The 24,606-nt window shown below is 34.1% G+C and overlaps 1 long non-coding RNA gene across 1 annotated transcript in view; it reads left to right on the forward strand.

Moving 5' to 3' along the window:
• The window catches only part of LOC141553269 (uncharacterized), a 231,048-nt gene that overhangs the window by 196,647 nt on the left and 9,795 nt on the right, over positions 1–24,606 (forward strand). The window lies entirely within an intron of this gene.

Raw genomic sequence — 24,606 nt, forward strand, 5'->3', positions numbered from 1 at the left:
GCCCAATAGCAGCATTGCTGGATCAAAGGGTATGCACAGTTTGATAACTTTTTGGGCATAGTACCAAATTGCTCTCCAGAATTGCTGGATTCTTTCACAACTCCATCAACAATGTATCAGTGTCCCAGTTTTCCCACATCCCCTCCAATATTTATCATTATTTGTTCCTGTCATCTTAGCCAATCTGACAGGTGTATAGTGGTATCTCAGAGTTGTCTTAATTTGCATTTCTATGATCAGTAGTGATTTGGAATACTTTCATATGAGTGGATATAATTTCAATTTCATCATCTGAGAATTGTCTGTTCATATCCTTTCACCATTTATCAATTGGAGAATGGCTTGATTTCTTATAAATTAGGATCAATTCTCTATATATTTTGGAAATGAGACCTTTATCAGAACCTTTGTTTTTAAAAATATTTTCCCAATTTGTTACTTCCCTTCTAATCTTGTTTGCATTAGTATTGTTTGTACAGAAACTTTTTAGTTTGATGTAATCAAAATCTTCTATTTTCTAATCAATAATGATCTTTAGTTCTCCTCTGGTCATAAATTCCTTCCTCCTCCACAGATCTGAGAGGTAGACTATTCTCTGTTCCTCTAATCTATTTATTATCTCATTCTTTATATCCTGAGTCATGGACCCATTTTGATCTTATCTTGGTATATGGTGTTAAGTGTGGGTCCATATCTAATTTCTGCCATACTAATTTCCAGTTTTCCCAACAGTTTTTTCTAAATAATGAATTTTTATCCCTAATGTTGGTATCTTTGGGTTTTCCAAAGATTAGATTGCTATAGATGTACCCTTTTTGTCCTTTGTATCTAATCTGTTCCACTGATCGACCGGTCTATTTCTTAGCCAATACCAAATGGTTTTTGGTGACTGCTGCTATATAATATAGTTTTAGATCAGGTACACCTAGAACATCTTCATCTGACTTTTTTTTCATTAGTTTGCAAGGGCAGTTTCTTTATTCAAACATCACTTTGCATGTGAACTTGTTAGTGAGAAGCAAAGCAGTTTTTCATGAATCACACTTTACTCTTCTGTTCTTCCTGATAGTTTACTTGAAGTTGACTTCTTTCTCCTTAAGTGTTTCTTTTAAAAATATTTTTTCCATTCCCTTGTTCCTCTGAATTCTGGATACTTTGTAGTTATTTTGAAAGGTTTCATTAAAAAAAAAGTTCTGTTTCCCTATTCCTCTTTTAATCTCCCTTCTTTTCTCAATTGTGCTCCATCCCCACAAATACACATGAATGTTATTTTCAGTGGTTTATTTTTCCCACCAGCAAATTTACCTACTGGCATTTGGAGCCCCTGGGCACACCTGGCCTTTCAGTCACAGGAGGCTGACAACATCACTTAGTTTCACTCTCACCTTGTTTATTTCCATCCTTTCTCCCAGTCAGTGACAGAGATGACCTTCTGAGTAAGTAGGCTTCAGGGAGTAGTTATTTGAGGGGAGGAATAGAGGAAAGAAAATTGCTTCAACAAATCTAGAACATTGTAAAATGAGAAAGGTTAACCAATCTACCATTTCAGAAAATAAGTCATTGACTACCATTCTTCCAGTAGGGTGATATGTAAGTAGTATGCTTAAAATTAATCTATTCAACAAGAGGGAGGATTGTACCTTCATTATTTAGTGAACAATTAGCATTATCAGTCATGTTTCTAGATAATTGAGATAGTTATATTTTGTATAATAAAAGCTATGTGCTAGAATTAAAAGAGTTAGAGTCCCATCTGTGATGCTTCTTTTGTATATTATTGTAAGTTCTTAACTCCTTTCAACCTCAGTTACTTGATCTGTAAATTGTTTATAGTAAGACTTGCACTACATATCTCCTTGTGTACTTAGGAGAAAAGAAAGCATTTCACAGAATCACAGAATTTCAGAATTGGAATGGATCTCAGTGACCATCTCATATTAACTGTACACAAATACGATTCTGCAGGGAAAAACTTTCTGAATGATTACCCTCTGTTTAAAGAAAACTGCTTTTGAAGGTAACTCATTCTAAGTTCTTTTAGGAAGTTTTATTTGTTCCCCTCACTTCAAGCCTGAATTTATCTATTTGTAAATTTCATTTAATATTCCTAGTTCTATTCCTTGGAGTAAACAATAATAATGATAATCAAATAAAAAATTTAAAATTCAAAGATTCTTCCATGGTTAGCAGCAGCAGTATGTACTTATACAATACTTTAAGGTTAGCAAAGGAATTTATATTGGTTAATTCATTTGATCTTGTAAGACAGGTTCTAGCTAGTATTGATCCCATTTTTTTCAGATAAGAAAACTATGGCATAGAGAGTTTAACTGACTTGCCCAAGGTCACATAGCTAGTAATTCTCTGAGGCAGATTTAGAACTGATAAATTCATGACTCCAATATTCTAAACGAGATTTCTTTCAAAATCTTTAACAGAGATCGACTTGTTTCTTGCATGTTAGTATATTTTTAAAAATTTCCTCAAAATCACAGAGTAGAAGAGATTAGATTTAAATCAAATTCCCCTAATTCCAAATACAGTACTCTTTTCTTTGGGATATGGATACACACACTCTTGTCTCTCCAATCTATAAGACTTGTAGCTTTTTACTAGTCTGACTTTCTTTCATTGGATGACCCAATTTGTCAATATCTTTTTTAAAAAAAGTTTTATGATTACTGTGATTTTTAACGGAAATTTTCATTTTTATGTTTTCCCAGAATCAGAGTCAATATCATCATTTACTGACTAATCAAGGAAGAGCATAGTATTACTATTACTTTTATTCCTTTAAGTATATCTCTTAAAGCAAATAAGCAAATACTCACAAAGCATTTAGCACAGTACTCGTGGTAAATGTTGTATAAGGCCTGTTAGCCCTTCTCCCCATTTTAGAGCAGCACAATATTACTTAGATTTTTCTCTCTATCACACTGATAATTCATATAGAGTATTGAATTATTAAACTATTTTCCCTTCAAACTCCTAAATTTTTTGTTTGAGAAGTAGATTTTTGAACTTGGGTAAAATGTTAAAGTCATACATATTAAATTTAATCTTATGAAATTAATCTCAATAGAACTTCAAGACTTTAAAAAATTCTGTCATTCAGTGTATTATAATATAAAGTGTTTTAGTGTTATAGAAATGAGAGATATAACTTAGTTTTAAGCCCCATGTCATGAATGGTTTTTCAAACTTGGGATTTCTTTCCCTAAGAATAAAAAGTGATCATTAGATATCTGTGGATTGGGAGAGAATCACTATAAGCAGATACTTGATGGAATATAAGTCAACTCTTTTCCCTTGGTGATTGAAGATAAGGAGTATTTTTATGATCAAGAAAATTCTCCTCTTCCTTCAATTACTACAGAGTCACATAGTGGAAAAAATAACATATTTGTTGTAATTTAACATTCAGAAAGGTTGCCAATGAATAGTTAAGCCAAATTATTTCCAGTAACTTCTGATCTCATTTATGCAGGTTTTTGTATACTATGATTTGACATAATATGCTGAATAATATTTTATCCTAGAGTATCTAGAGGAACTTATTATCTATAGAGAGTTTTCTTCATCTGGACTCTTCTCTGGAAATCCTCCATGACAGGGACAAATATCTTTAAAGAACATATGTCTCCATGCTTTATGACATCATCATCATTATTATTAATTTTACTAATGGGGCAGCTGGATGGCGCAGTGGATAGAGCACCAGCCCTAAATTCAGGAGGACCCGAGTTCAAATCTGGTCTCAGATACTTAACACTTCCTAGCTGAGTGACCCTGGGCAAGTCACTTAACCCCAGCCTTAGAAAAAGAAAAAAAAATTACTAACAATCAAAATATTCTTGAAGTTTTCTCTTGTTGCATTTCTTTTTAAATACTGAATCTCCCCATCTCATCCAGGCCAGAATTGTTGGGGCTATGCATGGGACCAATTATACTACTAATTTTTGATTTATTCCATTTCTTACTGGCACTAATTTGCCTTTCCTTAAACAAACTTGTGTAACACCCTCATCCCAGGGGCTTAATCTATTAAAGTTGTGTTTAGTGCAGAAATTTAATTGGCATAGAACCTTATAGCTCAAAACTCCCCATTGCAATATATTAGACAGTTTATAATTGGTTCATGTATTTTTGTTGTAGCTTTTAAGATGTTTGTTGTTTCATCTTTCAAAAATATTGTTTGATTTTGACAAATATTTGGAAGAAAACCTTCAAGGACCCTTTCTTCTTTGCAAATCATCCCGATAATCAATAAAAAATTGAGATGAATTTTAAATTATTTAATACTTTCAGTCAATAGTGATTCCACAAAAGTCTATTGTCAAATATCAAACTACTTAGGCTACAGTTTGACTTGATATTGAATCTATATACACTGCTTTTATGTCTTATGGCATAATGCTGTGGCAAGGCAGATTGCACATATTATTTCCCTGAATGCAGGAAACCTTTCTTAAGAACTTTCGGTTCTTGATGTGTTATGGTAGGGGACTTAGGGATATTGTTAATATTTAACTACTGTAAAGGTTTCCCTCTTAAAAGGAGGAAGTTAAGAAGCAAGATGTTTTTCAAGATATTTTCTTAGAAGAAACCAAATCACAAGGAGATTGATTTATATAGCTCTTTTCATGCCTGCAAGAGAAAAAAACACTTGAGAGTAAAGACAGCAGAGAGGATCAAGATATGAATATAGATAATTATGCCTTTGTAATACTGAAAAATTTTTAAATAAATTGGTATCTTGTTTTACCTATAAATCAGTCAGACAATGACCACTACTTTATTACAATACTTCAAGAACCTATGATTTTATCTTTATGTACGTTCCCTGTGCATCATCATATGCATCATCCTGCACTAATGATGATGTGATAGAAAGAGGAAATGATTTGGAGTCAGAGAAAGAGGGCTCTAATCCCCTATATACAATATTACATTTGGTAAACCATTTGACTTTTTTTTTAGATTTCAGCTTTCTCATCTATAATGTGAGTTATTAAAATTAGATGATCATAAAATGTATTTCCAGCTCTAAATTCTATGATCATTGAATGCACAGTTTGATATCTCTCCTTCTGTAAAGAGTTTTTTTTCCCCCAGAACTTTTAATTACTTGATATCTGACGTTTCTCACTTCCATCCTGATAATCAATTTTTATTATCCTTAACAAGGCTGGCACTAATATAGCTCATCACAAGGCCTGTAGAGATTTTTCAGTTAGGTAAAATTTGTGCTCAGTTGCCATATCCCTTAAGGACCTGCCATCATGTCTGCTCTATAAGGTGCAATAAGAGTTTATTTGTATATACTAATGCTACTTTATTCTGCATATGTGTGGAGATATACATACAGATATGTATGTATGCATACACACATGTAAGTTTACACACATATGTGTATACAAATGTGTATGAATGTTTTAATATACTTTCAGTTGACTGCAGTCAACAATATCAGAGACAAAAATGAACCCAAACTGATCCCAACTCTTCCTTGCCATAATATGTGGTTTCTCAACAAGAACAATTAATGGCTTAATGGCCATTTTTTCTGTTGAAAAAGCTAAGCACTTTGTAAGACTAATTCTCAAAAGACAAACAGAAGGTCCAGCACTGAGGGCATCACCATTCCCATTTTCCCTAGTTTTTTGAGACTTCAGAAGGAATGCATTATACTAGTATGGCCATACAATACAAAGGTTCATTTTTGTACCACAATGATCTGTTCGAATAGGATTTTACTCTATCTAGATTTATTGGATCAAAAGATTAAGGATCAGTGGAGACTAGATTCAAATCCTACCTTGGATATTTATTAGAAGTGTGGCATTGAGCAAGAAATTTAACTTGTCTGTGCGTGGTTTCCCAAAATATAAAATGAGCAGGTTGGACTTGAAGCCTTTTGACATCCCTTTTAATCTTATTATGAGAACCTCTGAACACTGAAGAGTTTTGATGATGATTGCCATGATAAGTACAGTACTACCTAGAGATTTAATATTAGTTATGGAATCACTCTTCCATTCACTTTTAAAGATGAGGACACTGGGATAAAACCAAGATGCCAGATAGTAGACAGATTTTTATCTGAACTCTTCCTGGCTTTCCTCAGATCAACACTATATCAAGCTTCTGAACTGATTTTGGGGTGACAGATATACAAATGTTTAGAGTGTAACAAATTTCCAGCAGAAGATATTTTATAAGAATTTCAGAAAATGTCTGTTTTAATTGAGCATGGGGTGGAGAGGTGGGGGAGATGAGAAGCAAATGAGAGCAAACATAGCTCAGAGATCCAAGGAAAAGTGGTCTCCATGTAACTAGGATCCTGGTTCAGAAGTTAGTGGATCAGGAGACATAGCTGTGAGACATCCAACACAATTACAAAAGGCAAATTGTAAGTCCCTAATACTCAGAAAAACCTGAAACTTGGCCATGCCCATACAGCATGAAAAGGAAGCCAGCAGTACCTACCAAAGGACAGCTTGAAGCTGTTGTGGCCTGCAGAGGAAGCTTGGGTACTCTGTACTAAGAGCAGACGTCAATCTTTAAAAATGAATAAAAAAGCAAAAAGAGCTCTGATCATATTCAATGATGAATAGAATCAGATACACCCAGAGAAGGAACACTGGGAAATGAATGTAAACTATTTGGATTTTTGTCTTTCTTCCCAGGTTATTTTTTACCTTCTGAATCCAATTCTTCTTGTGCAAAGAGAAATTCGGTTTTGCACACATATATTGTATCTAGGATATACTATAACACATTTAACATGTATGGGACTGCCTGTCATCTAGGGGAAGGGTGGAGGGAAGGAGAGTAAAATTCAGAACAGTAGTGAGTACAAGGGATAATGTTGTAAAAAAATTACTCATGCATATGTACTGTCAAAAATTATAATTATAAAATTAATAAAAAAGAGATAGATAGATTTTATGGAGACAGAGAAGAATAAACTTCAAAACTTGTGGACATAAAGACAAAATAGCTTCATATGAAGCCCCAAAGGGTAATATGAGCTGGTGTCTACTTCACAAGGCCCTATTCAAAGAATTCAAAAAGGATCTAAAAAAAGTGAGAAAGAAATTGGAAGAAGAAAATGAAAACTTTGTAGGATGATTTGAAAAAGGAAAAACAGAAGTTATTTGAGGAAGACTCCTTAAAAATAGATTTAATAAATGGGATGAACTCTCCATTAAACAAAGACGGATAGCAGACTGGATCAAAAGTCAGAACCCTACAACATGTTACTTACAGGAAACATATTTCAAGCAGGGAGATACATAGAGAGTAAAGGTAAGTCTGGAGCAGAATCTATTATGCTTCAAGTGAAGTCAAAAAATCAGGGGTAGCCTTATCTCAGATCAAGCAAAAGCAAAAATTGATCTAATCAAAAGAGAAAAGGAAGGAAACTATATTTTGCTAAAGAGTAGCATAGACAATGAAGCAATTTTAATACTAAATATATATGCACCAAGTGGTATAGCATCTAACTTCCTAAAGGGGAAGTGAACAGAGTTGCAAGAAGAACTAGACAACAAAACTATAATACTTGGAGATCTCAAACTTGCACTCTCAGAATTAGATAAACCACAAAACAAATAAGAAAGAAATTAAAGAGGATTAAAGAGGTAAATTGAATATTAGGAAAATTAGGTATGATAGATTTTTGGAGAAAACTGAATAGTGACAGAAAGGAGTATACTTTCTTCTCAGCAGTTCATGGACCTATACAAAAATTGATCATATATTAGGACATAAAGATCTCAAAATTAAATGCAGGAAGGCAGAAATAGTAAAGGCTTTCTTTTCAAGATCAGGATGCAATAAAAACTACATTCAACAAAAAGTTAGGGGTAAATAGATCAAAAAGTAATTGGAAACTAAATAATCTCATCTTAAAGAATGATTGGGTAAAAGAGCAAATTATAGGCACAATTAATAATTTCACTCAAGATAATGACAATGGTGAGACATCATACCAAAATTTGTGGGATGCAGCTAAAGTGGTAATAAGGGGAAATTGTATATCTTTAGAGTATTACTTGAAGAAAATAGAGAGAGAAGATCAGTAAATTGGGCTTGCAACTTAAAAAGCTAGAAAAAGAACAAATTAAAAACCCTCAATCAAACACTAAACTTGAAATTCTAAAATTATAAGGAGAAATTAATAATATTGAAAATAAAAATACTATTGAACTAATACATAAAACTAAGAGTTGGTTTTGAGATAAAAACAGTAAAATAGAGAAACTTTTGGTAAATTTGATTAGAAAAAGGAGAGAGGAAAATCAAATCATTAGTCTTAAAAATGAAAAGGGGCAACTGTCCACCAATGAGGAGGAAATTAGAGAAATAATAACAAGTTACTTTGCTCAATTTTATGCTAATAAATTTGATAACGTAAGTGAAATGGATGACTACCTCCAAAAATATAGGCTTTCCAGATTAACAGAGGAGGAAGTAAATTGCTTAAATAGTCCCATTTCAGAAAAAGAAATAGAACAAGCTATTAATCAACTCCATAAGAAAAAATCACCAGGACTAGATGGATTCACAGGGTAATTATACAAAACATTCAAAGAACAATTAGCTCCAATGCTATGTAAACTATTTGAAAAAATAGGGAATGAAGGAGTCCTACCAAATTCCTTTTATGACACAGATATGGTACTGGTACCTAAAGCAGGTAAGTTGAAAACTGAAAAAGAAAACTATAGACCAATATCCCTAATGAATATTAAGCTAAAATCTTAAATAAGATATTAGTAGAAAGACTACAGAAAATCATCCCTAGGATAATACATCATGATCAAGTAGGATTTATACCAGGAATGCAGGGCTGGTTCAATATTAGGAAAACTATCAGTATAATTGGCCATATTAACAACCACATTAATAAAAATAATATGATCATCTCAATAGTTGCAGAAAAAACATTTGATAAAATCCAACATCAATTTCTATTAAAAACATTTGAGAGTATAGGAATAAATGGACTTTTCCTTAAAATAATCAGTAGTATCTATTTAAAACCATGAATAAGCATCATATGTAATGGGGAAAGATTGCAACCATTCCCATTAAAATCAGGGGTGAAACAAGGTTTTCCACTATCACCATTACTATTCAATATTGTACTAGAAATGCTAGCTTTGGCAATAAGAGTGGAGAAAGAGATTAAAGGAATTAGAGTAGGTAATGAGGAAACTAAATTATTACTCTTTACTGATGATATGATGGTATGCTTAGAGAACACCAGAGATTCTACTAAAAAGCTGTTAGAAATAATCCACACCTTTAGCAAAGTTGCAGGATACAAAATAAACGCACTTAAATCATCAGCATTCTTATATGTCACTAACAAAATCCAACAGAGTTACAAAGAGAAATCCCATTTAAAGTAACTACCGATAGTATAAAATATTTAGGAATCTATCTGCCAAGGGAAAATCACAAATTATATGAGCAAAACTACAAAACAATTTCCACACAAATTAAGTCTGATCTAACCAATTGGAAAAATATTAAATGATCTTGGGTAGGGCAAGTAAATATAATAAAGATGACAATACTACTTAAACTAATCTATTTATTTAGTGCTATACCAATCAGACTCCCCAAAAACTATTTTAATGACCTAGAAAAAAATAACAACAAAGTTCATATGGAAAAACAAAAGGTCAAGAATTTCAAGGGAACTAACGAGGAAAAAAAAAAAAAAAAAAAAACAAATGAAGGTGGCCTAGCTGCACCAGATCTAAAATTATATTATAAAGCAGCAGTTACCAAAAGTATTTGGTATTGGCTAAGAAATAGACTAGTTGATCAGTGGAATAGGTTAGGTCCAAAGGACAAAATAATCAATAACTCTAATAACCTAGTGTTTGACAAACCCAAGGACCCCAGCCTATGGGATTAGAATTCAATGTTTGACAATAAATACTGGGAAAATTGGAAATTAATATGGCAGAAACTAGGCATTGACCCACACTTAACACTGTACACCAAAGCCAGGTCAAAATTGGTCTAGTAATAAAGAATGAGATTATAAATAAATTAGAGGAACATAGGATAGTTTAACTCTCAGACCTGTGTAAGAGGAATGAATTTATGTCCAAAGAAGAACTAGAGATCATTATTGATCACAAAGTAGAAAACTTTGATTATATCAAATTGAAAAGTTTTTTGTACAAACAAAACTAATACAGATAAGATTAGAAGGGAAACAATAAACTGGGAAAATATTTTTACAGTCAAAAGTTCAGATAAAGGCCTTATTTCCAAAGTATATAGAGAATTGACTCTAATTTATAAGAAATCAAGCCAATCTCCATTTGATAAATGGTCAAAGGATAAGAATAGACAATTCTCAGATGAAGAAATTGAAACTATTTCTAGTCTTTGAAAAGATGTTCCAAGTCATTATTAATCAGAGAAATGCAAATTAAGACAACTCTGACATACTACTACACACCTGTCAGATTGGCTAGAATGACAGGGAAAGGTAATGCAGAATGTTGAAGGGGATGTGGGAAAATTGGGACACTGATGCATTGTTGGTGGAATTGTGAATACATCCAAGCATTCTGGAGAGCAATTTGGAACTATGCTCAAAAAGTTATCAAACTGTGCATACTCTTTGACCCAGCAGCATTGCTACTGGTTTGTGTCCCAAAGAGATCTTAAAGAAGGGAAAGGGACCTGTATGTGCAAGAATGTTTGTGGCAGCCCTCCTTTTTGTGGCCAGAAATCAGAAACTACGTGGATGCCTTTTAATTGGAGATTGGCTGAATAAATTATGGCATATGAATATTATGGAATATTATTATTCTGTAAGAAATGACCAACAGGATGATTTCAGAAAGGCCTGGAGAGACTTACAGGAACTGATGCTGAGTGAAATGAGCAGGACCAGGAGATCGTTGTACACTTCAACAACAATACTATATGATGATCAATTCTGATGGATATGGCTATTTTCAACAATGATGTATATGGCTATTTTCAACAATGAGATGAACCAAATCAGTTCCAATAGAGCAGTAATGAACTGAACCATCTACACCCAGCAAAAGAACTCTAGGAGATAATTATGAACCACTGCATGGAATTCCCAATACCTCTAATTTTATCTGCCTGCATTTTGGATTTCCTTCACAGGCTAATTGTATACTATTTCAAAGTCATGTTTTTTTTTTTTTTGTACAGCAAAACAACTGTTTGGACATGTATACATATATTGTATTTAATTTATACTCTAACATATTTAACATGTCTACCTGCCATCTGTGGGGGAGGGGGAGGGAAGAACAGAAAAAAAATTAGAACAAAATATTTGGCAATTGTCAGTGTTGTAAAATTACCAATGCATATATCTGGTAAATAAAAACTATTAAAATATAAAAAATTAGATTTAATAAAATGGAAATATCATATAACTCCTTACAAAATAGATTTGACTAAAGGAAAGAAGAAAAAAAAAACTTCTTTCAAGAAGAATTTGTGAAATGAAAAAGAAATCCAATGAATAAAACATCTTGTTAAAAAATTCAACTGAACAAATACAAAAAGAGATTAAAAAAAAGTTAACTGAAGAAAATAATTCACTAAAACTTAGAATTGACAAATGCAAATGAATGACAATGAGACATCAAGAATCAGTCAAACAAAACAAAAAAGAAAAAGAAAAAATGAAGTTAATATAAAGCATGCCATTGGAAAAGCAATTGATCTGGAAAATAGCTCCAGGAGAGATGATCTAAGAATTATTGAACTGCCAGAAAACAGAAGAAGAAGAAGAAGAAGAAGAAGAAGAAGAAGAAGAAGAAGAAGAAGAAGAAGAAGAAGAAGAAGAAGAAGAAGAAGAAGAAGAAGAAGAAGAAGAAGAAGAAGAAGAAGAAGAAGAAGAAGAAGAAGAAGAAGAAAATATTGTGAGCAATGAGAAAGAAACAATTCAAATATCAAAGAGTCTTAATCAGGATTACTCAAAACCTAATAGCTTCCACTTTAAAGGATCAAAGGGCTGCAATATGATATTCTGGAGTGCAAAGTACCTTGAATTGCAATCAGGAATTCTTTTAAAAATTAAAAAAAATTGAAAGTTAAAAAAATAAAAACAATTAAAATAGGGATGCATTTTTATATCCCTATATGGGAAGATGATATGTTTAAGATACCTAAGGGGCAGTTAGGTAGTGCAGTAGATAGAATGTTGGGCCTGAGGTCAGGAAAACTGAGTTCAAATCTGGCTTCACCTTTACCATTTGTATGATCCTGACCAAATCATTTAACCCTATTTGATTCAGTTTCCTAATGTGAAAATGAAGTAACAAAAGAAAAAGACAAACCTTCCTCTTAGGTATTTATATCTATATTTATTACTATATCTATCTATATTTAAGTCTTTCACCTATCTATCTATCATCCATCCATTTACGTATCTATATGTTAGTGTTTGTCCTTTCATGTCAAAGAGGACTATGGCAACAGAGAATTGATAACACAATGGGCAAGTGAATTGGATTTAAATGAGGGAGGATTGTAAAAGCCTCATTTTCTCTTCTGGATCTAAAGTAACAAGATACAAATCAATACAACTGAATCTTGCCCTAGTTGCAATGGGATCCTTGGCCTATTTAAGCTAAAGTCTTTAACAGGTCTGAAGCAATGTCCAATAATTATTTGACTACGTTGAAGTGAGCTAGAGAATGATCTCTTTCACCTAGTCAAAGACACCCCAGGGTTTCTTGCCAAAATGCAAATAATTATTATTTACATTCAATCTGAGCCAATCAGGAGTCCAAACAACATCCAGGTGAGGCCTGACCCTTTCAAATCTCTTATTGGCCAATCAGTGATAACCAAAATGAGTTGGCTGCAAAGATCAAATCTAGGCTGTAAGTCCCAGGATATCTTGCAAGGTTTCAGTGATGAAAATTTACATTGCTTTACAAAAAGCATCCTTAGGTAAAGGCATGATACTCTATGTGAACAGAGAGAAAGAAGAGAAAGAAGAAAGAAAAATTAAAAAAAAATGTTTCTAACTGTATGTTCCTAAGGAAAAGAAAAAGAGAAGGAAAGGGAAGACAAGGGAAAGGAAGGAGAAGGGGAAGGAAAAGAGAAAGGGAAGAAATGAAAAAAAAGCTGTTGCCCAACTGGTCAATTCCAGAAAAACTCACTTTCATTATTTCAAATATGGCCTCAGACACTTCAGGGCATGCCAGTTAATCCTGTTTGCCCAGTTCCTTATCTGTACAATTAGCTGGAAAAGGAACTGGCAAACTACTCCAAGATTTTTGCCAAAATCAATTAAACACATAAAACAAAAGGGGTTAAGCACAATCAGACAGAATGAAAACAAAAACAAAAACAAAAACAAAAATGTATTATATACAAGCATAGGTACACATGATACATTAAACAATTGAAATCTTTTGAAGACAGAAATTACTTTTCTCTTTAAATCCTCAGAACCTGAATTTAGTGGCTGAACATGTTAAGCATTTAATGAATGCTCTTGACTGATGGATGATCTCATTAGAACTATTATAACAGCTTCTAACTAGTCATCCTACCTCTATTAATCCCATGCTCTAGTGGTTTTAAACTCAAATTGAAACAGGGGTCATTAATCCATAATAAGAATCCATGTGTGTCTACTATTAGCTTAGTTTTAAAATGTAATATTATTGTTTTATTATAGTTTTACTTATTTTGTTAAACATATCCAAATGACATTTTAATCTAATTTGGACCACCCTTTAGAGTGTTGTTGGCTGCAGTTATACGTGAATTCATCCTTCACCCATCTGATGAAAGACCTTTCCTAATGCATAGACCTAACCAAATTACCTAGCAGGTCAAAAATCTTCAAACTCAGAAGATAATACACATACAATCTTCTTTGCCTACTATTCAAGGTCCTTTATATAGTAGATCTTGCTGAGCTTTGCTCTTTTCCCATGTTATTTCCCATCATACATTTTATGAATCAAAGTGGAATATTATTACTAATTTCCTCTTATTCTTCATGCCTTCGATTTTAGTGACTCTGAAAGGTTTTGCCTCTAACTGTATGAAGCAATTTCTCTCTATCCTCTAAAACTTCCATATGTCCAGTCCCTCTACCATCTTCCATTTAATACCTGTTCTTCCTAATTTGACATCAAGAAAGTAACATAAACATCTCCATCCTTAGAGTCACAAAGTTTTTCTCTCCAATATAAACCTTGAAGAAATAAAGGACAAAAAGAATGAGTGGTTACTTCAGGGATAGGTCAGAGAAAAGAAACCCACTATTATTATAATAGGACTGGAAATCCAGCTGTCTGGGAACTCTTTTGGCCATCATCTTTAAAGAGACAATAGGCCACGGATCCTCACACAAAAAATATTGTTTCTCTCGCAAAACATAAAATAAAATGTTTGAGAACTCAATCTTTCCCCACCATATTTCTTTCTTCATACCTAGAATACCCTTTTCCCACACTTCAGTGTAGAAGTTCTTTTCTTCCTTCAAGGCTAATATCAAATGCTAATCCCTTCAAGAACCCTTTGCTGAGAGACTGTCTGCTCTATCCACCTTCTCACCCATCCTCAATCCTACTAGGTCACCTTTTCATCTACCCCTTTCTCTGAGGCTCTTGACTTTGGCCCAAATAACTGAACAAAAACAGATTATTTGCTTACAATTGAACAGAATCTAAAATATTTTTGCCCACAGAAAAAATGACCTCTCAAATTATCTTTTCCCTTCTTGCTGTGTCATTATGTTGGTTCATAATGAGCCTCTGTAATCTTTTCTTTTGGATTATTTTCACATGAACTGTTGCCGAGACATGTCTCCCCTATTCTGTACTTTGCAGTTGATTTTAAGGAACACCTTTTTAAAATTCCTTCTGTTTCCTGGCCGTGACCATGGAAGTAGAGAGAGATGCTCTTTCTGCCTAACAGCAGGCAATATTTGCAGCACTTCTTTGCAGTTTGCATTCCAGGGATAGTGTTGGCCAGGCAACGGCAAGGCTTCCCTATTGGAATTGGCTGGCTGCCTATCCATATAGTTCAGTGATATTCACACAAGCACTTTTGGTGCTGTGGGTAATACAGTTTTCCCCCAACCCCCAACCTTTTGTTTCCTAAGCAACAAGGACTCCAGATAAACAATTTATGAAGCTCTTTCTACTTTATATTTTCAGCACAGTACAAAAAGGCCTTGTAATATGTCTATGAACTGGGAAAAAGATTTGCCTTTAAAGGTCTCTGTGACTGAATTAAGAAAGCTGTTCAGGTTGGATGTTTGTGTGTAGGGGGATAAAGGTTGAAAAGTCAAGTTACAGACCTCTTGTAAAATATGAACAAAACAAATTACCCAAATTTATTCTGTGGGAAATGAGCTGAATTGCCAGAATGAAAGAGAAAACAGTCCATTAAGTTCTTAATACAAGTCTTTAAACTAGTGTAATTGAATTCTCATTGACTCAAAGAATAATATCTCTATCAGTTTGTGCAACAAGAGGAGTGAACAAGAAACTAACGATTGTTTCCCAGTGGTGTAAATAATGGTATTTGATGGGGGAATTTATGAGTTCATCTTAATCAGCTGAATAGTCTCTGTCTGCCTCAATTTGACTGTGCAAATAGGATGTTAAGCTTGTAATGGGAAAATTGTTCCAGTTCAACTAAAAATTGGAAAAGCTAGTTATCTGGAACACTTGTTAGACTTCCAAAGATTATATTTCTTACCCTACAGGATTTTTGCTTTGAAAAATGAAATAGTTGAAAGAGAATGATGTCTATGGGAGGAGGCAGGGCCTCTCTCCTAAGAACGAGCTTGGAGATGACTTTTCATTTTTTCAGATAATCCTAGGACCCATTCTGAAATGCATTCTGTACTGATATTCAGTAGATTTTTATGAGACAGTGCAAAGAATGACATGCAATTCAAGAAGATGAGGTAAAGCTTACAAAATTTTAAAGCAAAGAAATGACCTGGAAAAAAGAAAAAGAAAAAAGTTCTTAAAAAGGATTTAATAAAATCAAATTTCATGTTCACTGGTCAATGAACCCCATGTAGTATGCCAGTTTGTGAAAGAGATAATTTAATTGTCCAAAGAACTAGTTGGGATAATTTAGCTACTAGGGTATACTTCAAGTATTACAAATGGGAATACATACTAAGATGAATAAAAGAGAGCAATACTAATTCTAAGTTTCAATTCATAGTGACTTCCAGAGGATGATTGAAGGAAGTGCAGGGATTGAAGGTCAAGAAGGAGATAATTTGTAGTATCAAAAAAAGAAGATAGGGGCGGAGCCAAGATGGCGGAGAGGAAACACACTACTCAGTGAACGTCCTCACTCCCTCACAACCAATTGGATAAATTAAGTCTCAAAATTAGCTCAGGACTGATAGATACCACAAGGACTGGAAGCACGACTTACCAGCTGAAGAGAATCTGGAGTTTCAACAGGAAAGGTCAGTTCTCAGGGGAGGAATAAGAAAGACTAGCACAGACGGTGGGGTAGGGGCACACTGCGCCCATTGCGCTGGGAGGGGCTCTGGGATCAGAGAAACCACTGAGGTAAAGGAATCTGGCACAGGCTGTTAGCTCTTCTCTGCTAATTATTTAGCAGTTCAGAAGAGAAAGCCAAAATATTTTAAAACTCAGATTAGATTTCCCCCCCCCCCCACCCTGGGGCAGACTCGGCACCAGGGGGTGTGGCCTCAGCTACCTCCTGAGAATAGTTAAGAGACTGACAAGTGGGTGGATACGGCCCAAGGCAACACACACGGCCTAGCTTAGCTGGAGGGAGTGGAACTCAGCTCCAGGAAGTCCCAGAGAGGCGGAACCTTTGAACTGGGGACCGCGGTTTCTGGCAGACACTTCCAGTTTGAGCGCAGGGGCTTCTCGCGTCACCTGCTGCAGACGTCCACTCCCCACCCGGACACATAGGCTGAGCTTCTTGCTGTCTTCACTATTCTGCGCCCTCAAAGCACAGCAGTGCTAATCACCTCTGAGGCACTTCCAGGGAGGGGGTGGGGAACTCTCTCCCAGAGCTCTCTCTTAGCGCGGGCGCAGGGGCCGCTGCATCCATCCGGTCTGGGAGGAAGCTGGTAAAGAAGTAAATAATTTCCTACCCCAGGGACAGACCCCAAAACACTTTTTAAGTATGAGCAAAAAAGCTAGAAAAACTATAGATTCCTTCTATACAGAGAAAGAGCGGGTATCCAACCCCGAGGAAGTTAACAGCAAAGATTCAGAAGATAACAACCTAAAGGGGAACGATTCCTGCCCCCCATCACATAACTCTCTCCTAGAAGAAGCTCTTAAGAAATTGAGGGAGATTGAAGAAAAATGGGGCAAGGAAAGGGAAGTTATGATAGAAAATAACAACGTCCTGAAATTGGAGTTGGAAAAAATAAAGAATTCACAGGAGATGCAGGGAAACAAAATTAGTGAATTAGAAAAGGTTAAAAAAACACAGGAAAGTAGGATTTCTGAATTGGAAAAGATAAAAAAGTCTCAAGAAAATAGAATTTCTGAATTGGAAAAAGAAAATAATTCTCAAAAAAAAAAAATTAGGGAAATGGAAAAAAATTCAATAGAGCAAAATAATTCATTTAAAAACGAAATTGGGCATTTACAAAAAGAACTAAAAACTGTGAAAGAAGAAAATAACTCCTTAAAAGTCAGGATGGAACAAATAGAAATGAATGATTCACAGAGAACCCAAGAATCAGTCAAACAAATCAAAAAAAATGAGAAGCTGGAGAACAACGTCAAATACTTACTGGGAAAATCTATAGACCTGGAAAATAGATCTAGGAGAGATAATCTGCGGATTATTGGACTTCCAGAAAACTATGACCAAAAAAAGAGCCTAGATTCTATTTTACAGGAAATTATCAAAGAGAACTGTCCAGAGATAATAGAAACAGAAGGGAAAGTAGATGTGGAAAGAATTCATCGAACTCCTTCTGAAATAGACCCTAAAAAAAGAACACCACGGAATATTGTGGCTAAGCTGCAGAATTACCACACAAAGGAGAAAATCCTGCAAGCAGCTAGAAAAAAACAATTTAAATACCAAGGTGCCACAATAAGGGTCACCCAAGATCTGGCTGCCTCCACATTAAAAGATAGAAGGGCCTGGAACCTGATATTCCGTAAGGCAAAAGATCAAGGACTGCAACCAAGAATGAACTACCCAGCTAAGTTTAGCATCTTTTTCCACGGAAGAAGATGGTCATTCAATGAAACAGAGGAATTCTATATGTTTCTAAGAAAAAAACCAGACTTAAACAAAAAATTTGATCTACATCCACAAGACTGAAGAGAAACAGAAAAAGGTACACAGAACCCTTGAGAACTGTAACTCTGTTGTGGGTATATAAAAAATACTCAAGGATAATTTGATTTTACTGATATAAAAGAAAAAAAGGGGGGTGTAGTAAAGGGAAGGAGGTCGGTTCAGAAAAAGGGGAAGGAGTGATAAAAAGAGGGAAACTACATCCCAGGAAGAGACATAGAAAATACACCATATCTGAGGGAACTTAGTGAGGGGGAGAATCATTGTGTGAATCTTACTCTCATCAGAAGAGGCTCAAAGAGTAAATAATTAACATATTTGTTTTTCAGAGAATTTTCTCTCACCTCATTAAAAGGGGGGAGAGGAAAAGGGAAAAGGAAAAGGGGAATAAGTGAAGGGACTTGGAGGGAGGGGGGAGGGATCCTAAAAAAAAAAAAAAAGAGGGAGGGTTGCGCGTCACAAGGGGGGTCTGTAAATTAAATATCGGGGAGGGGGATCAGGGGGGTCAAGGGAAAAAAGCATAATCTGGGGATAATAAGATGGCAGGAAATACAGAATTAGTAATTTTAACTGTAAATGTAAATGGGATGAACGATCCCATCAAACGGAGACGGATAGTAGATTGGATCAAAAAGCAGAACCCTACAATATGTTGCCTACAGGAAACACACTTAAAGCAGGGAGATACATACAGAGTAAAGGTAAAAGGTTGGAACAGAGCCTATTATGCTTCAGGTAAAGCCAAAAAAGCAGGGGTAGCTATCCTTATCTCAGATCAAGCAAAAGCAGAAGTAGATCTCGTTAAAAAAGATAAGGAAGGAAACTATATCCTGCTGAAAGGTAGCATAAATAATGAAGCCATATCAATACTAAACATATATGCACCAAGTGGTATAGCATCTAACTTTCTAAAGGAAAAGTTAAGAGAACTGCAAGAAGAAATAGACAGTAAAACTATAATAGTGGGAGATCTCAACCTTGCACTCTCAGATTTAGACAAATCAAACCACAAAACAAACAAGAAAGAAATTAAAAAAGTAAATAGAATATTAGAAAAACTAGGTATGATAGACCTTTGGAGAAAACTGAATGGCAATAGGAAGGAATATACTTTCTTCTCAGCAGTTCATGGATCCTATACAAAAATTGACCATATACTAGGACATAAAGATCTCAAAATTAAATGTAGGAAGGCAGAAATAATAAATGCCTTCTTCTCAGATCACAATGCAATAAAAGCTACATTCAGTAAAAAGTTAGGGGTAAATAGACCAAAAAGTAATTGGAAACTGAATAATCTCATCTTAAAGAATGACTGGGTGAAAGAGCAAATTATAGAAACAATTAACAATTTCACCCAAGATAATGATAATGATGAGACATCATATCAAAATCTTTGGGATGCAGCTAAAGCGGTAATAAGGGGAAATTTTATATCTTTAGAGGCTTATTTGAAGAAAATTGAGAAAGAGAAGATTAACGAATTGGGCTTACAACTTAAAAGGCTAGAAAAAGACCAAATTATAAACCCCCAACCAAAAATTAAACTCGAAATACAAAAATTAAAAGGAGAAATCAATAAAATTGAAAGTAAAAAAACTATTGAATTAATAAATAAAACCAAGAGTTGGTTTTATGAAAAAGCCAATAAAATAGATAAACCTTTGGTAAATTTGATCAAAAAAAAGAAAGAGGAAAATCAAATTGATAGTCTTACAAATGAAAAGGGGGATCTTTCCACCAATGAAGAGGAAATTAGAGAAATAATAAGGAGTTACTTTGCCCAACTTTATGCCAATAAATTTGATAACTTAAGTGAAATGGATGACTTCCTCCAAAAATATAGGCTCCCTAGATTAACAGAGGAGGAGATAAATTGCTTAAATAGTCCCATTTCAGAAAAAGAAATAGAACAAGCTATTAATCAACTCCCCAGGAAAAAATCCCCAGGGCCAGATGGATTCACATGTGAATTCTACCAAACATTTAAAGAACAATTAGCCCCAATGTTATATAAATTATTTGAAAAAATAGGGGATGAAGGAGTCCTACCAAATTCCTTTTATGACACAGACATGGTACTGATACCTAAACCTGGTAGATCGAAAACTGAGAAAGAAAATTATAGACCAATCTCCTTAATGAATATTGATGCTAAAATCTTAAATAAGATATTAGCAAAAAGACTTCAGAAAATCATCTCCAAGATAATACACTATGATCAAGTAGGATTTATTCCAGGAATGCAGGGCTGGTTTAATATTAGGAAAACTATTAATATAATTGACCATATTAATAATCAAATTAATAAGAACCATATGATCATCTCAATAGATGCAGAAAAAGCATTTGACAAAATCCAACATCCATTCCTACTAAAAACTCTTGAGAGTATAGGAATAAACGGATTATTCCTTAGAATAATCAGGAGTATATATTTAAGACCGTCAGTAAGCATAATATGCAATAGAAATAAACTGCAACCTTTCCCAGTAAGATCAGGAGTGAAACAAGGCTGCCCACTATCACCATTACTATTCAATATAGTACTAGAAACGCTAGCCTCGGCAATAAGAGCCGAGAAAGAGATTCAAGGAATTAGAGTAGGAAATGAGGAAATTAAACTATCACTTTTTGCAGATGACATGATGGTATACTTAGAGAACCCCAAAGACTCTGCTAAAAAGCTACTAGAAATAATTCAAAATTTCAGCAAAGTGGCAGGATACAAAATAAATCCACATAAATCCTCGGCATTTTTATATATCACTAACAAAATGCAACAGCAAGAGATACAAAGAGAAATTCCATTCCAAACAAATGTTGATAGTATAAAATATTTGGGAATCCATCTACCAAAGAAAAGTCAGGAATTATATGAGAAAAATTACAAAACACTTGCCACAAAAATAAAATCAGATTTAAATAATTGGAAAGACATTCAGTGCTCTTGGATAGGCCGAGCGAATATAATAAAGATGACAATACTCCCCAAACTAATCTATTTATTTAGTGCTATACCAATCAGACTCCCAAGAAACTATTTTAATGACCTAGAAAAAATAACAACAAAATTCATATGGAAGAATAAAAGGTCAAGAATTGCAAAGGAACTAATGAAAAAAAACTCAGAGGAAGGTGGTCTAAGTGTACCTGATCTAAAGCTATATTATATAGCAGCAGTCACCAAAACCATTTGGTATTGGCTACGAAATAGACCGGTAGATCAGTGGAACAGATTAGATACAAAGGACAAAAAAGGGTACATCTATAGCAATCTAATCTTTGACAAACCCAAAGATTCCAACATTAGGGATAAAAATTCATTATTCGGAAAAAACTGTTGGGAAAACTGGAAATTAGTATGGCAGAAATTAGATATGGATCCACACTTAACACCATATACCAAGATAAGATCAAAATGGGTCCATGATTTAGGCATAAAGAGGGAGATAATAAATAGATTAGAGGAACAGAGGATAATCTACCTCTCAGACTTGTGGAGGAGGAAGGAATTTATGACCAGAGGAGAACTAGAGATCATTATTGATCACAAAATAGAAGATTTTGATTACATCAAACTAAAAAGTTTCTGTACAAATAATACTAATGCAAACAAGATTAGAAGGGAAGTAACAAATTGGGAAAATATTTTTAAAAACAAAGGTTCTGACAAAGGTCTCATTTCCAAAATATATAGAGAACTGACCATAATTTATAAGAAACCAAACCATTCTCCAATTGATAAATGGTCAAAGGATATGAACAGACAATTCTCAGAGGAAGAAATTGAAACTATATCCACTCACATGAAAGAGTGTTCCAAATCACTACTGATCAGAGAAATGCAAATTAAGACCACTCTGAGATACCACTACACACCTGTCAGATTGGCTAAGATGACAGGAACAAATAATGACAAATGTTGGAGGGGATGTGGGGAAATTGGGACACTAATGCATTGCTGGTGGAGTTGTGAAAGAATCCAGCCATTCTGGAGAGCAATCTGGAATTATGCCCAAAAAGTTATCAAACTGTGCATACCCTTTGACCCAGCAGCGCTACTACTGGGATTATATCCCAAAGAAATACTAAAGAGCGGAAAGAGACATATATGTGCCAAAATGTTTGTGGCAGCTCTTTTTGTTGTAGCTAGAAACTGGAGGATGAATGGATGTCCATCAGTTGGAGAATGGTTGGGTAAATTGTGGTATATGAAAGTTATGGAATATTATTGCTCAGTAAGAAATGACCAGCAGGAGGAATACAGAGAGGGTTGGAGAGACTTAAATCAACTGATGCTGAGTGAAATGAGCAGAACCAGAAGATCACTGTATACTTCAACAACGATACTGTATGAGGATGTATTCTGATGGAAGTGGAAATCTTCAACATAAAGAAGAGCCAACTCACTTCCAGTTGATCAATGATGGACAGAGGTAGATACACCCAGAGAAGAAACACTGGGAGGGGAATGTAAATTGTTAGCACTAATATCTGTCTGCCCAGGTTGCATATACCTTCGGATTCTAATGTTTATTGTGCAACAAGAAAATGATATTCACACACATGTATTTTACTTAGACTATATTGTAACACATGTAAAATGTATGGTATTGCCTGTCGTCGGGGGGAGGGAATAAGGGAGGGGGGGTAATTTGGAAAAATGAATACAAGGGATAATATTATAAAATATATATATATATATAATAAAAAAAAATTTAAAAAAAAAAAAAAAAAAAAAAAAAAAATCTACCAATAAACAGTAGACCAAGCTAAAAAAAAAAAAAAAAAAAAAAAAAAAAAAAAAAAAAAAAAAAAAAAAAAAAAAAAAAAAAAAAAAAAGAAGATAGATTAATGATATTACATTTATGGACACTCAAGTAAGTGTCTACAGTAAGATATACTGTGAAATGGCCAAACTGAGTGATCTAAAGAAAGATGTTTGTCAGAAAGTTCCAGATTATTATTCCTGGTAGCTATGGAAAACTCATTTTAGGAAGCCTGCATTTATAGCAGTTTTACTAATCAAATTACAAAGCAAGTAACTAAAATTTAAAGCCATTATCAGGAATAAGAACTGTCAGAAATAAGTTAAGTCAGGAGCAAAGAAGGAGCTGAGAAACCACCTTGGGCTTGGTATACAGGACAAGGAGTTAATTCCCAAGAATTAAGCATTAGTTTTGAGATAAGAAGATCTGATCTTGAGCCCTAGCCCTGATATTTGCTTTTCTCTTTTATCAGTTCTCTAATACTTAATTTCCTCTTCCATAAAAGGGTCTAAGAAGTAAATAAAATATCTAAATTTCATTTTAATTTTGAATTTTAAGATCTCTGAATTAATATGCTTTACTTTTTTCTTATATTATTATATCTTTCTTGATTTATGACCCAATATTTTCCATTTCTTCCTCAACATCTTAAAATATTTTGTAAAGTTTTACAAGATATCTTACAAAATTTTAGGAAAGCTAGTTTTCTCTGAAAAGCAGATTTTCAAAGTCTGCTAAAGAGGAGTAAGGGCAATACAATCTTATCTGCTTAATGCCACCAGGGAAGTTTCTTACTAGTGGCCTTGAAGCACTCAGGCAGAAGAAAGAAAAAAAAACTATTTGGTTTGCTTCTGAAACATTGGGTAATTTGTTATTATTATGGGTTATGAATCTGAAAGTTTAAAGTTTAAAGAAAAAAGGTGATTAAAGAAAAGGGACAAGAGAGATTGGTTTACAAAAGCAATTAATAGTTTAAATGAAGCATCTAGTCAGAAGAGTTATTGGTTTGGAAGTGTTTAAAGTATGTCAAAGAAGGTTTAAGTAAGTAAGCATTGGGAGGAGAGAGACAGAGAGGACAGGAGAATGAAGGTGATTTAAGAAGGATTGATTAGTGGGAGCAAATGATTTCAAGAAGAAATCAGTGGGGAAAAGAAGGAACTGGTTGGAAAGGGTAGTCATGGAGAGATGACTGTGAGACGGGATGTATTTTTGTAAGAGGAGAGCAGCAGTGGAAAGCTGCAGCCATTTTTGGCTGAAGAAAGCAAACTGATTTAAAGGGTCTGGTTACTCATACAAGATGTTAATTGAGTGAACATTTGTTTCTAAAATACATAATGGTTTTTGTGTTTAAAGAATATGATCAGATATGTGATATATAGTCTCAAAGGGTAATTTAAAAAAAAGTTTGATGTTTTATAAAACTTTTCAGATTCTTTTATGTGAAAATAGAAAGTTTTAATTAGCTATATTGATGTCAATTATTTAGAGGGACTCCAAGGATAATAGT

The sequence above is a fragment of the Sminthopsis crassicaudata genome, chromosome 2 (genome assembly GCF_048593235.1).
Source record: "Sminthopsis crassicaudata isolate SCR6 chromosome 2, ASM4859323v1, whole genome shotgun sequence".
NCBI classification, from domain to species: domain Eukaryota; kingdom Metazoa; phylum Chordata; class Mammalia; order Dasyuromorphia; family Dasyuridae; genus Sminthopsis; species Sminthopsis crassicaudata.